Below are 14,734 nucleotides of genomic sequence, written 5' to 3'. Positions count from 1 at the left end.
GGGAAGTGGGAGGGAGGAGGGTGGAGGGAGAAAAGGAACCTGGGGAAGGGTTGGAGGGACAGAGGGAAGCGGGAGGAGGGAAGGGGAGGGAGGTGGAGGGGCAGAGGGAGAAAAGGAACCCGGGGAACGGGCAGCGGGAGAAAGGTAGGAGGGAGGGAGGGGAAGGGGGAGAGGAGGAGGGGTGGAGGGAGGGAGAGCGGCGCAAGGCCCCCATGGCCTCTACCCTCGCGGCCCCACACCGACCCTGATTCACTCAGGCGGACTAAGGAAGTATTTAATGTCAATTTCTGTTAAAATCAGAAGAAAAAAACAACAATGATGATGAACACAGCATGGATTGTATTCGTCTTTATACGAACACAGTCCTTAAGTATCAGTTTGAGTTCATGCAAGTCCTCCTGCGCCTGTCTTGGGCTGCACCCCGCCCTAGCAGGAGGACCTGCTTCTGGGGGGCGAGGGGTGTCCTCCCACCTGAGTCTCCCTCGGAAATTACACCCTGCATCAGGGGAGGGTGGACCTGGATGGTCAGGCAAGGTCAGGCAGGACATCTCTGCATTTGGATGGGGAAAATCCCACCTTTATTCTCAAGTGGACATGTAACTGCATTCCTCTAACTGAAGGAATTTAGCTTCCACTGAAACCCTTACGGTGCCTGTGACTTTATCGCAAGCAGAAATCACAGATATTCTCATTTACTATATTGTTCCAGTTGAGAAGATGGCGCAGTACTGTTTGAAATATGAGATCAGCTGCAAGATCTTATGTAATGAGTTTTCGTTTTCTTTTTGTTTTAATTTTATTTATTTATTTTTGGCTGTGTTGGGTCTTCGTTGCTGTGCGCGGGCTTTCTCTAGATGCGATGAGCGGGGGCTACTCTTCGTTGGGGTGCACAGGCTTCTGAATGTGTTGGCTTCTCTTGTTGCGGAGCCCAGGCTCTAGGCCCACGGGCTAAGTTGCTCCGTGGCATGTGGGATCTTCCCGGACCAGGGCTCAAACCCATGCCCCCTGCATTGGCAGGCGGATTCTTTTCTTTTTTTTCTTTTTTCTAATTTATTTTATTTTTGGCTGCGTTGGATGTTGCTACACGCGGGCTTCCTCTAGTTGCGGGAAGTGGGGGTTAGTCTTCATTACAATGTGTGGGCTTCTCATTGCGGTGACTTCTCTTGTTGCGGAGCCCGGGCGGGCTCTAGGCGCGCGGGCTTCAATAGTTGTAGCACACAGGCTTCAGTAGTTGTGGCTCACAGGCTCTAGAGTGCAGGCTCACTAGTTGTGGCGCACGGGCTTTGCTTCTCCGTGGCATGTAGAATCCTCCCAGACCAGGGCTCGAACCCATGTCCCCTGCATTGGCAGGTGGATTCTTAACCACTGCACCACCAGGGAAGTCCTGTAATGAGTTTTTCAAAAAGCATATATACTTCTTTATGCTGTTGTGGATGGAATTGTTTTCTTAATTTCATTTTCAGTTGTTCATTACAAGCATATAAAAATACAATTGAGTTTTGTATATGGATCTTGTATCCGGAGACTTTGGTGAACTCATTTATTAATTCTAACAGTTTTTTAGTGGATTCCTGAGGATTTTGTACATACAAGGTTATGTCATACAGGAATAGAGATAGTTTGACTTTTTCCTTCCCAATCTGGATGTCTTTTTTTTTTCATTTTATTAATCAATTGCTTGGCTAGAATCTTCAGTACAATGTTAAATATAAGTGACCTTCTTTTTCCACTGTCTTAAGACGGGAGATTAGATTATTGTTTTGAAATATTTTTTTCTTTCTTAGTATAGACATTTACAGCTATAAATTTCCCTCTAAACACTGCACTAACCATATTCCATAAGTTTTGATGTGTCTTCATTTTCTTTCATCTCAAAGTATTTTCTGATTTCCCTTTTGATTTCGTATACTCTAAAAACTACAAATCATTGTTGAAAGAAATTACAGAAAATCTAAATAAATGACAAAACATCCCACATTCATGGATTGGAAGACTTAACATGTTAATATGTCAATGCTCCTCAAACTGATCTACAGATTCAACTCAATCCCTGTCAAAATCCTGACTTCTTTGTAAAAATTGGTAAGTTGATTCTCAAATTCAGTGGGTTTGCAAGAGACCCGGAATAACCAGAAACTCCTGAAAAAGAACAAAGCAGGAGAGCTCACACTTCCTGATTTCAAACTTATCACAAAACAATAAAAATCAAGTCAGTGTGGTACCAGCACAAGGATAGACATATAGACCAATGGAATAGAATTGAGAGTCCAGAAATAAAACCATACCTCTGTAGTCAACTGATTTTGGTGAGGAAGCCAAGATCATTCAATGAGAGACAGAATAGTCTTTTCAACAAGTGGTGTTGCAGTAGCCAAGACATGGAAACAACCTAAATGTCCATCAACAGGTAAATAAGTAAAGAAGATGTGATACACATATACAATGGAATATAACTCAGCCATAAAAAAGAATGAAATAAAAAAAAAAGAATGAAATAATGCCATTTACAGCAACATGGATGGACCTAGTGATTATCATATTAAGTGAAGTAAGTCAGAAAAAGACAAATACCATATGATATCAGTTATATGTGGGATCTAAAATATGACACAAATTAACTTATCTACGGGACTTCTCTGGTAGTCCTGTGGTTAGGACTCTGTGCTCCCAATTCAGGGGGCTCAGGTTCGATCCCTGGTCAGGGAATCAGATCCCGCATGCCACAACTAAGACCCAGTGCAGCCAAATAAATAATTTTTTTTTTAAAAAAGACATGCACCACAATGTTCATTGCAGCACTATTTACAATAGCCAGGACATGGAACCAACCTAAATGTCCATTGACAGTTGAATGAATAAAGAAGATGTGGCACATATATACAATGGAATATTACTTAGCCATAAAAAGGAATGAAACAGTTATTTGTAGTGAGGTGGATGGACCTAGAGCCTGTCATACAGAGTAAAGTAAGTCAGAAAGAGAAAAACAAGTACCGTATGCTAACGCATATATATGGAATCTAAAAAAAAAAAAAAAAGGTACTGATGAACCTAGTTGCAGGGCAGGAATAAAGAGGTAGACATGGAGAATGGACTTGATGACGTGAGGTGGGAGGGCGAAGCTGGGGCGAAGTGAGAGTAGCATTGGCATATATACACTACCAAATGTGAAACAGTTGGCTGGTGGGAAGCAGCAGCATAGCACAGGGAGACTGGCTTGGTGCTTTGTGATGACCTAGAGGGGTGGGATAGGGAGGGTGGGAGGGAGGCTCAAGAGGGAGAGGATGTGGGCACATGTGTATGCATATGGCTGATTTGCTTTGTTGTGCAACAGAAACTAACACGGTATTGTCAAGCAATTATACTCCAATAAAAATGTATTAAAAAAAGTATCATTTAAAAAAATTAACTTATCTATGAAACAGAAGCAGACTCACTGAACAGACTTGTGGTTGCCAAGTGGGAGGAGGGTGGAGAAGGGATGGATTGGAAGTTTGGGATTAGCACATGCAAACTATTATGTATGCAATGCATAAACAACAAGATCTTATTGCATAGCACAGGAAACTATATTCAATATCCTGTGATAAACCATAATGGAAAAGAATATGAGAAAGAATATATAACTGAATCCCTTTTTTTTTTTACATCTTTATTGGAGTATAATTGCTTTACAATATAACTGAATCACTTTGATTCAGCACTGAAAAGATGCTCAACATCATTAGTCATCAGGGAAATGCAAATCAAAACCCTGAGAGACAACTTTATACCCGCTATCATGGCTAGAACCAAAAGGTCAGATAATAACCTGTGTTGGTGAGGATGTGGAAAAATTGGAACCCTCCTACATTACTGATGGAAATGTAAAATAATGCAGCCACTTTGGGAAATAGTCTGGCAATTTCTCAAATGATTAAAAATCGAATCATATGACTCAGAAATTCTACTTCTAGGTATATACCCAAAAGAAAGGAAAGTACATGTCCACAAAAACTGGTACACAAATTTTCACAGCAGCATTATTTATAGTAGCCAAAGGGTGGAAATAACCCAAGTGTCCATCAGTTGATGAATAGATAAACAAAATGTGGTCAGTCCATGCAGTGGAATAGTATTCGGCCATAAAAGGAAGGAAATACTGACACATGCTGTAACCTGAATGAACTTTTTTTTCCCCTAACTACTCGACCGCAAGGGAATTCCCTTGAAGGAACCTTGGAAACATTATGCTGAGTGAAAGAATTCAGTCACAAAAGGCCACATATTGTATGATTCCATTCATGTGAAAGTACAGAATAGGGAAGTATACAGAGACAGAAAGTAGTATTAGTGGTTGCTTAGGGCTGGGGGTGGGGAGTGGTGGGGGAATGGGAGGGTGATAGCTAAACGGTATGGAGCTTCTTTTTTCTTAATATTTATTTTATTTTATTTTGGGCTGCTTCAGGTCTTAGTTGCGGCACACAGGATCTTCTCTGCGGCATGCGGGCCCTCTAGTTGAGGCATGAGGGCTTAGCTGCCCTGCAGCATGTGGGATCTTAGTTCCTCGACCAGGGATTGAACCCGCATCCCCTGCATTGGAAGGTGGATTCTTAACCACTGGACCACCAGGGAAGTCCCTGGAGCTTCTTTTTAGGAGATGAAAATGTTCTAAAATTGACTGTGGTGATGGTTACACATATGTGTGAGTACACCAAAAATCATTGAATTGTAAATTTTATTTCATTTTATTTATTTATTTATTTTTTGCGGTACGTGGGCCTCTCTCTGTTGTGGCCTCTCCCGTTACGGAGCACAGGCTCCGGACGCACAGGCCCAGTGGCCATGGCTCACGGGCCCAGCAGCTCCGTGGCATGTGGGATCCTCCTGGACTGGAGCACGAACCCGTGTCCGCTGCATCGGCAGGCGGACTCTCAACCACTGCGCCACCAGGGAAGCCCCTGAATTGTAAATTTTAAATGGGTGAATGGTTTAGTATGGAATTATTTCTCAACAAAGCTGTTTTTTCAAAGATGAAAAGGCAAAAAATAAGAAAAAAAAACAAAAAAAAAGACCAAAAAAATGAAAAAGCATTTATTATTATGTCACATATTTTAAATGTCTTGAGACATCTTGGCTGTTTCATCAAACCACTTCCAACCCTGCACAGGTCAGGCCCTACACTGCTCTGGGACTCTGAGGCTGCTGTAGCCCAGCCCCAGACTGATCCCTGTTCCCAGAGACAGTGCAGCACTTGGCTCACGGTACTGCTCTGTGCAAGGTGGCCACTTCCTGTTGGGAGGTGAGCCTGCTTCCCCACCCCCTTTGCATCTGGGCTGGCCCTGTGGCTGGTTGTGTCTGCACAAACGCTGGGTAACATCCTCATCTGGGCCTTAGAGATCTACACTTCTGCCTTTGCCGTTTGGGATGCACGGGCTTGGACTTTCCTTTCCGTGTAAAGAAGCCTAAGGCAGCCACAGAGAAAGAGAAAGAAAGAGCCCCCAGCCCCCAGCCATCCCTACCAAAGCACCAGAAGTGTGGGTAGTCATCTTGAGAGTTCCAGCCCCAGCTTATGCCTCAGGGAGCAGAAGAGCCACCAGCTGAACCCTGCCCAACTCCCTAACTCAGCAAAGAATCAGCAGAAAGTATCCTGGCTGTTGTGTGAAGCCGTTCAGATTTGGGGTAATTTGTTGAGATGCCTCCCACTCAACCCAGCCTGGCTCAACTGAGCTCATCTGAGATGTGGAATCCCTTGGCTTCTCTGTGGCCAAGCCAGGGCTCAAGTAGAAGAGTGGCCCTAGGTCCACTGCTCCTCCGACCACAGTTCCCTGCATCCTCTTCTGTCCAGGATCTGTGCAGCTTCTGTGTGAAGACTTCAGGCTCACAGGTGGCTGGCTGAGTGAGTTAGGAGACCTGAGTTTCGACCCTGGTCCTTCTTCTAAGGCTACACCTTTACCCGCCCTGAGCCCCCGTCCCCTCCTCTGGAAAGTGCTGCTGACGGTGTCTCAGGGAATAGGGTTCTGGCACATGGGCTGCTTCTTGCTCTGTCCTGTCTCGTCCTGTCCCCTCTGGTCCCTGTTCCTGTCCCTCTCCTGCACCCTGACGCCCTCCTCAGGCTTCCAGACCCACTGCCACTGTGTGGGATTGCTGGGGGATTTACCTCCCCCAGAGGCAGAGATGTGCACCCTGCATCTCCCTGGCCCCCATATCGCAACAGTTCTGGGGTGCCTTCAGAGGTTCCCGAGAGATCAGGCCAGAGTTCCATGACCTGGGCCTCCTTCTCTTCCCTTTCCAGACCCACTTCCTACTCCCCCTGAGTGTCCTCTGGGACCACGTCCTAAAACATCGTTCTCACATTTTCACACAGGTCCACATCAGGGTCCACCTCCAGGAAACCCAGCCTCAGAAAGGAAGATACCAGAAGGAAGCACTTTATGACCACATTTGATACAGCAGAGCACAAACACGAGGCTGTTCATTTCTCCTCTGATGCTGACTCTCCTCCCGCGTCCGGCACTAAACGTGGAAGCACTTTATCAATACATTTGCTCGGTATTTATTTCTCCGTGACCGCATTCCTCCCTTCTAGACTCTCCTCTCGCATCTTTTGAGGAGTGGATCTCATAGCCCTCAGATCATTTTCAGTTGTTACAGGTCCAGTTTCACGTGGGTTAAAACCCCCGCCATGTATCCACCTGAAGAGTCCTTTCTCTCCTTCCCCCAAGCCGGCCAGGTTTGGTCCAAGTGAGGCTGGTCTGCAACAACGTCCTTTCTCTCAGTCTCTGTCCTCATCTGGTGCATGACTTTCTTGTCTCCAAGTTGTTGACATTCAGCTTCCTCCTGGCAAGGCAGCCCTAGTTCCTTCTGAGACTTAGGACGACAGACATCCTGTCTCGGACCCTGCACCCCTGAGCCCTTCAGATAGAGCCAGGGCCCAGGGCCAGTGGTCAGCTGTCCTCACCTTGACCCACAGACCCCAATCAATGTTCCAACAGGATTGTTTTGTGGTCTCGAATTACAATACGGAAATGCAAGGTGCCTGACTACCCAGACTCTCTGAAGAAGATGAGGGTGAGAGGGCTTGTTCTGCAAGCTATCAGTCCTTGTTACATAGCTGTAATAATTCCGACCATGTGTTGGCCCAGGTATTGACAAGTAGACCAAGGGAACAGGATAGAGAACCCAGAAACAGACTCATACATGTACGAGCACCAAATATATGACTGAGGAGCTGCTGCAGATCAGTGGGAAATGCAGACTTTTCAATAAACATTGCTGGGTCAATCAGGTATCCATATGGAAAGAGAGAGAGACCTAATCCTACATACACAGAAATAAATTTCAGGTAGGTTAAAGGCCTAAATATGAAAGGCAGATCTATAAAGCTTTCAGAAGGTAAGAAACTATAAGCAGGACCTTCTAAGGGGAAGAATTTCTTTAGGCACAAAAGGCACTAATCATAAAGAAAATGATTGACAAATTCAACTACATTAAAATGAAGAACTTCATAAAAAGCACCATGAAGACATTAAAATGGCCCAGATCTAAAACACTGACAATACCGAATGCTAGCAGGAATGTAAAGGAACACTAGTTCATCACTGGTGGAAATGCAAAATGGAAGTTACTTTGGAATATATTTTGGTGGTTTCTTACAGAACTAAACATACTCTTACCATGTGCTGTAGCAATCATTATACTTGGTATTTACTCAAATGAGTTGAAAATGTATGTCCCCAAAAAAGTGCACATGGATGTTTATAGCAGGTTTATTCATAATTGCTTTATTCATAAATTGCCAAAACTTGGAAACAACCAAGATGTCCTTCAGTAGGTGAATGGATAAATAAACTGTGGTGTATCCAGACAGTGGAATATAGTTCAACAATAAAAAGAAATACAGGGGACTTCCCTGGTGGCCCGGTGGTTAAGAATCCGCCTGCCAACGTAGGGGACACGGGTTCAAGCCCTGATCCGGGAGGATCCCACATGCCACGGAGCAACTAAGCCCAAGCGCCACAACTACTGAACCTGCACTCTAGAGCCCACGAGCCACAGCTACTGAGCCCGCGTGCCACAACTACTGAAGCCCACGCGCCTAGAGCCCATGCTCTGCAACAAGAGAAGATATTGTATTGAGAAGCCTGTGCACCACAATGAACAGTAGCCCCCGCTCGACGCAACTAGAGAAAGCCTGCGTGCAGCAACGAAGACCCAACACAGCCAAAAATAAATAAATTAAAAAAATAAAAATATTAAAAGAAAAAGAAGAAAGGGTGGGGAGTAGATGAAACAAAGCTGTCAAAATGTTGATGATTGTTGAACTGGGGTGATAGGTATGTGAGGGCTTGAGTGTATGATTTGATTTCAGTGTATGTTTGAAAATTTCTATAATAAAAGGTAAAAAACAAAACAGGTCTTTAAAAAAAAGAAAAGAAAAAAGAAATGTGCCATCAAGCCCTAAAAGGATATGGAGTAAACTTAAATGCGTATCACTTAGTGAGAGAAGCCAGTTTGGAAAGGCTATATACTGTATGATTCTGACTATATAACATGCTGGAAAAGGCAAAACTCTGGACATAGTAAAAAGATCAATGATTGCCGGGGGTTGGGCACTGGAAGGGATGAACAGGCAGAGCACAGAGGATATTTAGGGCAGTGAAACTACCCTGTATGGTACTATAATGATAGATACATGTCATTATATATTTGTCCAAACCCATAGAATGTACAATACCAAGAGTGAACCTTAATGTAAGCTACGGACTGTGGATGATTAGGATGTAGGTTCTTCATCTGTAACAAATGACCGCCCTGGTGGGGGATGGTGATAGTGGGGGAGGCTGTGCATGTTTGGGGGCAGAGGGTATATGGGAACTCTGCACTTTCTGCTTAATTTTGCTATGAATCTAAAACTCTTAAAAATAAAATATATTAAATACACACACACAGACTATGAAGAAAGAAAAAGACAAGTCACAGAACAGGAAAGAATATTTCCACCACTTAAAACCTGTGCACGTCTAGTGCTCTATGACCAGAAATCAGTGAGTAAAAGACCAATGGCCCAACAGCACAGCAAATACTTGAAGATTCGTTTCTCCAAAGAGGAAATTTTAACGGCCAGTAAATAACGCAAAGGTGCTCAGCCTCAGGAGTAATCAGAGAAACGCAAATAAAGTCATGGTACAAATCTCCAAGTCTGAAAATTCCAGATATTAGCGAGGATGTGGACCACTGGAACCCCTCACTGCTAGTGAGACTCTCAGCTGACCAAACCCGTTTAGGTGAACAGCGTGGAGTTATCAAGAAAGGGAAAAGACAAGCTACAGAGCCAGAGAAAATATTTGCAACTCATAAATCTGATCAGGGTCTAGTATGAAGAATTTATAAAGAACTCTTACAAGTTAATAACAGAAAACCACTCCGCCCACACCCTCCCATAACCCTCTCCCCTTGAGTGTGGGCTGCACCCAGTGACAAGGAGAAAACAGCAGGAGATGGGAGGTTGCCTTCAGGATTGGTGACCAGACCCGCTGATCTGCTTCTTCCTTTCTCCTCCCCCACATCCTGCGTAGAGCTCCAGCTGCCCTACGGGCAGGTCCACGTGACAAGGAACCCAGGTCTCTGGCCAACAACCAGTGTGGACCTGAGGCCACAGCCACGGATGTGAGTTTAGAAGCACATCCTACCCCAGTCTAGCCTTGAGATGACTGAAGCCCCCGTTGACACTTTTGCAGCCTGACTAAGGATGAGATGGGTGGGGAATGAGGGGCGACAGCCTTGAATTTCTGGGACATTCCTGCTTGGAGAGACCCTGCCCTGCAGGGTGGGAGGAGGGGGCAACCCAGTAGAACCAGACTCCGTACCAGCCCTGCTGCTACTGTCTCCTTGCCCTACACCGGCTCTCCAGCTGTTTCTAATCTTGTGCCTCTTTGGGTAAACGTGGAAGTTTCCAGGTTGCCCCTTCCCCAACACCTGCAAACCAGCAGCCTCTCAGGAGACCCTGAGTCTGATTTTCACTGACTTCTAGTTACCTAATTATTGTTATAGATTTCTAATTTAATTCCATTGTGGTCAGAGAGCATATTCTGTATCACCCAAATTCTTTGAAGTTTATGGAGAACTGGTTTTTTGTTTTGTTTTGTTTTTGGCAGTACGCGGACCTCTCACTGCTGTGGCCTCTCCCGTGGCGGAGCACAGGCTCCGGACGCGCAGGCTCAGCGGCCATGGCTCACGGGCCTAGCTGCTCCATGGCATGTGGGATCTTCCTGGACCAGGGCACGAACCTGTGTCCCCTGCATCGGCAGGCGGACTCTCAACCACTGCGCCACCAGGGAAGCCCAAGAACTGGTTTTTAAAAATTATTTATTTATTTGGCTGCACTGGGTCTTAGTTGCAGCATGCGGGCTCCCAGCTGTGTTATGCAGGATCTAGTTTCCCAATCAGGGATCGAACCCAGGCCCCCTGCATTGGGAGCACAGAGTCTGAACCACTGGACCGCCAGGGAAGTCCCTTGACGCTCTTTTAATAGGTGCATACATATTTATTTCTTCCTTATGAATTGACCCTTTTATGGTTATGAAAAAAAAATTTTTTTGGTGATACCTTTTGTCTTGAAGTCCACCTTATCTAATAGAAATATAGGGACTCCAGTTTCTCATGTTTATTATTGCATGCTGGGTCTTTGTCCATCCGCTTACTTTCAACCCATCTGTGTCTTTATGGATGTAGATAGCTGGGTCTTGCTTTTTAGAAAATCCAGTCTGATAATCTCTGCCTTTTAACTGGAGTGTTGGAGTGTGTAGTCCATGAATAATTAATGTAATTATTGATATGGTTGGAGTTAGGTCTCCTATTTTATTATTTGTTTTGTGTTTGCCCCCTCTAATTTATATTATTTTCCTCCTTTCCTGACCTCTTTCGGATTAAATGAATATTTTAAAATACCTTTTAATTTATTTATTGGATTTTTAGGTATACCTTAGCATTATTTTTATACTGGTTGCTCTAGGGATTGTAATTACATCCCTAACATTACACAGACTATTTAGAATTTATACTGTGCCACTTCATGTAAGATGCAGGAATCTTGCAACCAGGTAGGTGTGTTTTCTCCTCCCCCCTGTCCTGTCTGCTCCATTGTTTCTGCAGAGAAGTCATAGGTTGTTTGAATTGTTATTCCCTTGAATGTCATTTTTCTCTGGATGCTTTCAATATTTCCTCTTTTTGTTTGGTTTTCAGTAGTTGACTATTATGTGCCTGGGTGTGATTTTCTTTGTACGATTTCTTCTTAGGATTCACTGAGCTTCTTGAATCTGTACATTAATGTCTTTCACCAAATTTCTTATGTTTTTTCTGCCTCGTTCTCTCCTATCCTTTTGGGACTGCAACTTTAAACATTTTAGACCTCTTTTCACCCCTGCTCGGGTCACTGCAGGGGGAGCCAGTGTGGGTGGCTTCTTCTCGGAGCTGGGGTCCCAGGTAGCCTGACCTGCATCTGCCAGCCCAGGGAAGCTGGTGAGGGCTGCCAAGGGGGAGCACTCAAACCAGAGCATCACTCTTGGGGTATCCTACCCTGGCAACATCTGCCCCTGTCACTCACTGCCACCAGGGGACCACTTTCATCTTTCTCATCTTCTGTAAATTGCCGGGATATGGGATATTTCCAGTGTCTTCTTTTGGACTGTCTTTTTTTCAGTGTGTGAATTTCCTTTCTATCTTAGGTATATTCACCGTTTATCACACAAAGCACATGTTTTCTCCCATTTGTCTTTTGACTTAATTGATGACGTCTATCCTTTCACACTTTTTATAATTACGTAGCATTTTAAAAAATGTAGTCAAATAAGTAACTTTTTCTTCATGTTCCCCGGTTCCCTGTCTTGCTCAAGAAATTCTTTCCCATGACTGTATTCTAAGGGACGTGTTCTAGTTTCCTTTTAATATTTTTATCATTTTATTCTTTTTTTAAAAAAATTATTGGATTATAGCTGATTTACAATGTTGTGTTAGTTTCAGGTGTACAGTAAAGTGAATCAGTTATACATATACATATATCCACTCTTTTTTAGATTCTTTTCCCATATAGGTCATTACAGAGTATTGAGTAGAGTTCCCTGTGCTATAAAGTACGTCCTTATTAATTATCCATTTTATATATAGTAGTATGTAAATGTCAATTCCAATCTCCCAATTTATCCCTCCCCTCTTTCCCGCCTAAAAATATGGAACGCTTCACGAATTTGCATGTCATCCTTGTGCAGGGGCCATGCTAATCTTCTCTGTATCGTTCCAATTTTAGTATATGTGCTGCTGAGGCAAGCACTATCATTTTATTCTTGACAGTTGACAGCCTGATCCAGTTGGAATTCATTTTTCTGTGTAGTGTGAGGTAGGATACAGAACCGTGTATCCGCAAGACCTCGAGAAGGGGCCTCCTGCCACTGGGCCTGTTTCCATCTTCACATTTGGCCTCCCAGGTGGGTCCTTTCCATTTTTTAAAAAATATTTATTTATTATTTAGGCTGCGCTGGGCTTCAGTTGTGGCATGCGGGACCTTTTTGCGGCATGCATGTGGGATCTAGTTCCCTGACCAGGGATTGAACCCTGGCCCCCTGCATTGGGAGCATGGAGTCTTACCCACTGGACCACCTGGGAAGTCCCTCCTTTCCATTATTAATACTCTGTTACGTAGCAGAGTTCTCCTGAGCCCCCTAGATGGAGCACCGATGCCTCCTCTCCTGCCTGCTTGGGGAGCTTGGCCCGGGAGCCTCACACTGAGGTGACCCTCAGAGTGGGTAGGGCTGGTGGGGGACCGCTGAGCCCAGCCTGGGGCAGGGATGGATCTCGGCTGGAACAGTCTGCAGGGCTCAGTGCTGACCACAGCTGCTGTCCCCAGCATGATCTGGGTCAGTACAGTGCACTAAAATCGAAGCTCAGCAAAACCCAGAATTGGTCTCTGTCCCTTAAAACTGAGAACCTGGGAGCCCCCTTCGGCCAGGGGTGAGGGGGGTCCAGCCTAGATTCCAGAGGAATAAAGGGTCTCTTTTAAGGGTTCACACCTGGGACTTCCTTCCCCCACCCTCCCACCATGCCTCACCGTCCCCCCTTACCCCCCAGCATTCAGTGGCCTTGGGCTCCCCGGTCAGCTTCTCTTCCCTCCCGACCGGTAAACCCTCACGCACGCGCGAACACCCCCATACGTACAAAGTTCGAAAGGTGCAAACAGGTATAGCCCCTCTTACCAATCCTCGGCCACAGGGCTCCCTTCCCTCCCCGGCTGCTGGATGCTTCCAGGCATTCTACGTCTTTAAGATATGCAAATTAAAAAAATTTTTTTGTACAAAAATGGTAGCTTTCTGAACACATTATTCTGCCCTTCCCTTTTTTCAGCTAATAGTCCCCCTGGTAGACCATTCCCAATTAGTACACAGAGCTTCCTGGTTTTCCTTTTACAGCCCACTGGATCAGTGTTTATAATATCACAGTGTTTGAATTTCGATCTGGGTACCCATGACTCTAATGCCCATACCCTCATGACCAATATCTAGGTGCATGCTGCACTTGAATGCAGCCTCACGCTTCTGTGACCATATCTGCAGGGAAAATGCACAGCGGTGGCAGGACTGGGGCTCCCGGGAGGCTCAGCAAACCTAAGAAAGTCTGTGGGCAATGCCACCCTTTCGGTAGGATCAAATTTTTTGATCTCTGCAGATTTGTTAGGTGAAAGAAGACCTCTGGGTGCTTTTCAGTTTGCATTTCTCTAAGGAGGGAAATATTCATCTGCATATCCTTTCCAGGAATCTTCTCTGGTGGTTTGCTGTGGGAGAGTTGATATTTCGTATTTACTTGTAGGAACTCTTTATTATTAGTAATCTCATTAAGATCGGCCCTTTGTGATGTGAGTTGCAAGTGTCCTTCCATTTGAGGCTTGTTTTTTGAGTGTGGTTACTCAGTTTTGCTCGTAGCTGAATTTCTATCTTGCCTCTAGCCTACTGGGTCACATGTAGAAAAGCCTTCGCTTCCCCTAAACTGTGAAAAAGTTTCCCCATGTACTCTTCCAGTCCCTCCATCGTTTCCTTTTCACGCTGAAATCCTTAATCTGTTGGAATCTACCCGGATGTCAAGGGTGAGTGAGTCCCATCCACTGACGTGAATCGCCACCTTCACAGTGTACGAAATATGTACAATGAGCCTTTTCATTTTTCCATGAAAGTGTTTTTCACACATACTCGTAGCGCCTTTGTGGTGTGACGCGCCGGGAGGCCGGCCGGGGAGTCTAGCTCCGGGAGGCAGGAGCCGGCGCAGGCTGACCGGACCTCGCGCGGCGCCCGGCCCACGAGCAGGGACCGAAAGACACTGGCGTCCCGGGGTCCCCCCAGCGCATCCAGAAAGCATGTGGGGACACTCCGCGGACGCTTCGAATCTCCTGCGCGTTCCAAGTCACGCCCCACCATTTCTCTCCCTGAACCAAGACCCCCGCGGCCCCCGGGGTCCCGCGCCACCCTTCGCCCCCATTCCTCCCTCCGCCCCACGTGTCCCGAGACCCTCCACTCCATCCCGCCCCGCCTCCCCCACCTGCGCACTGTCGCGGGCCCGAGTCCCCCACCAGTCCGGACCTCCCTCCGACCCATTTTCCCTGCGCGCCCTCTTGGTCCCCGCATCGACCCCCGCCCCGCGTCGACCCCCGCCCCGCACCCTCCTTCAGATCGCCTTCCCCGCGCGCTCCCCGAGCCCAGCTCAGCGCCGTGCG

The sequence above is a fragment of the Stenella coeruleoalba genome (genome assembly GCF_951394435.1).
Source record: "Stenella coeruleoalba genome assembly, chromosome: 15".
In the NCBI taxonomy this organism is placed as follows: Eukaryota; Metazoa; Chordata; class Mammalia; order Artiodactyla; family Delphinidae; genus Stenella; species Stenella coeruleoalba.
Note: the sequence above shows the minus strand (reverse complement) of the source record.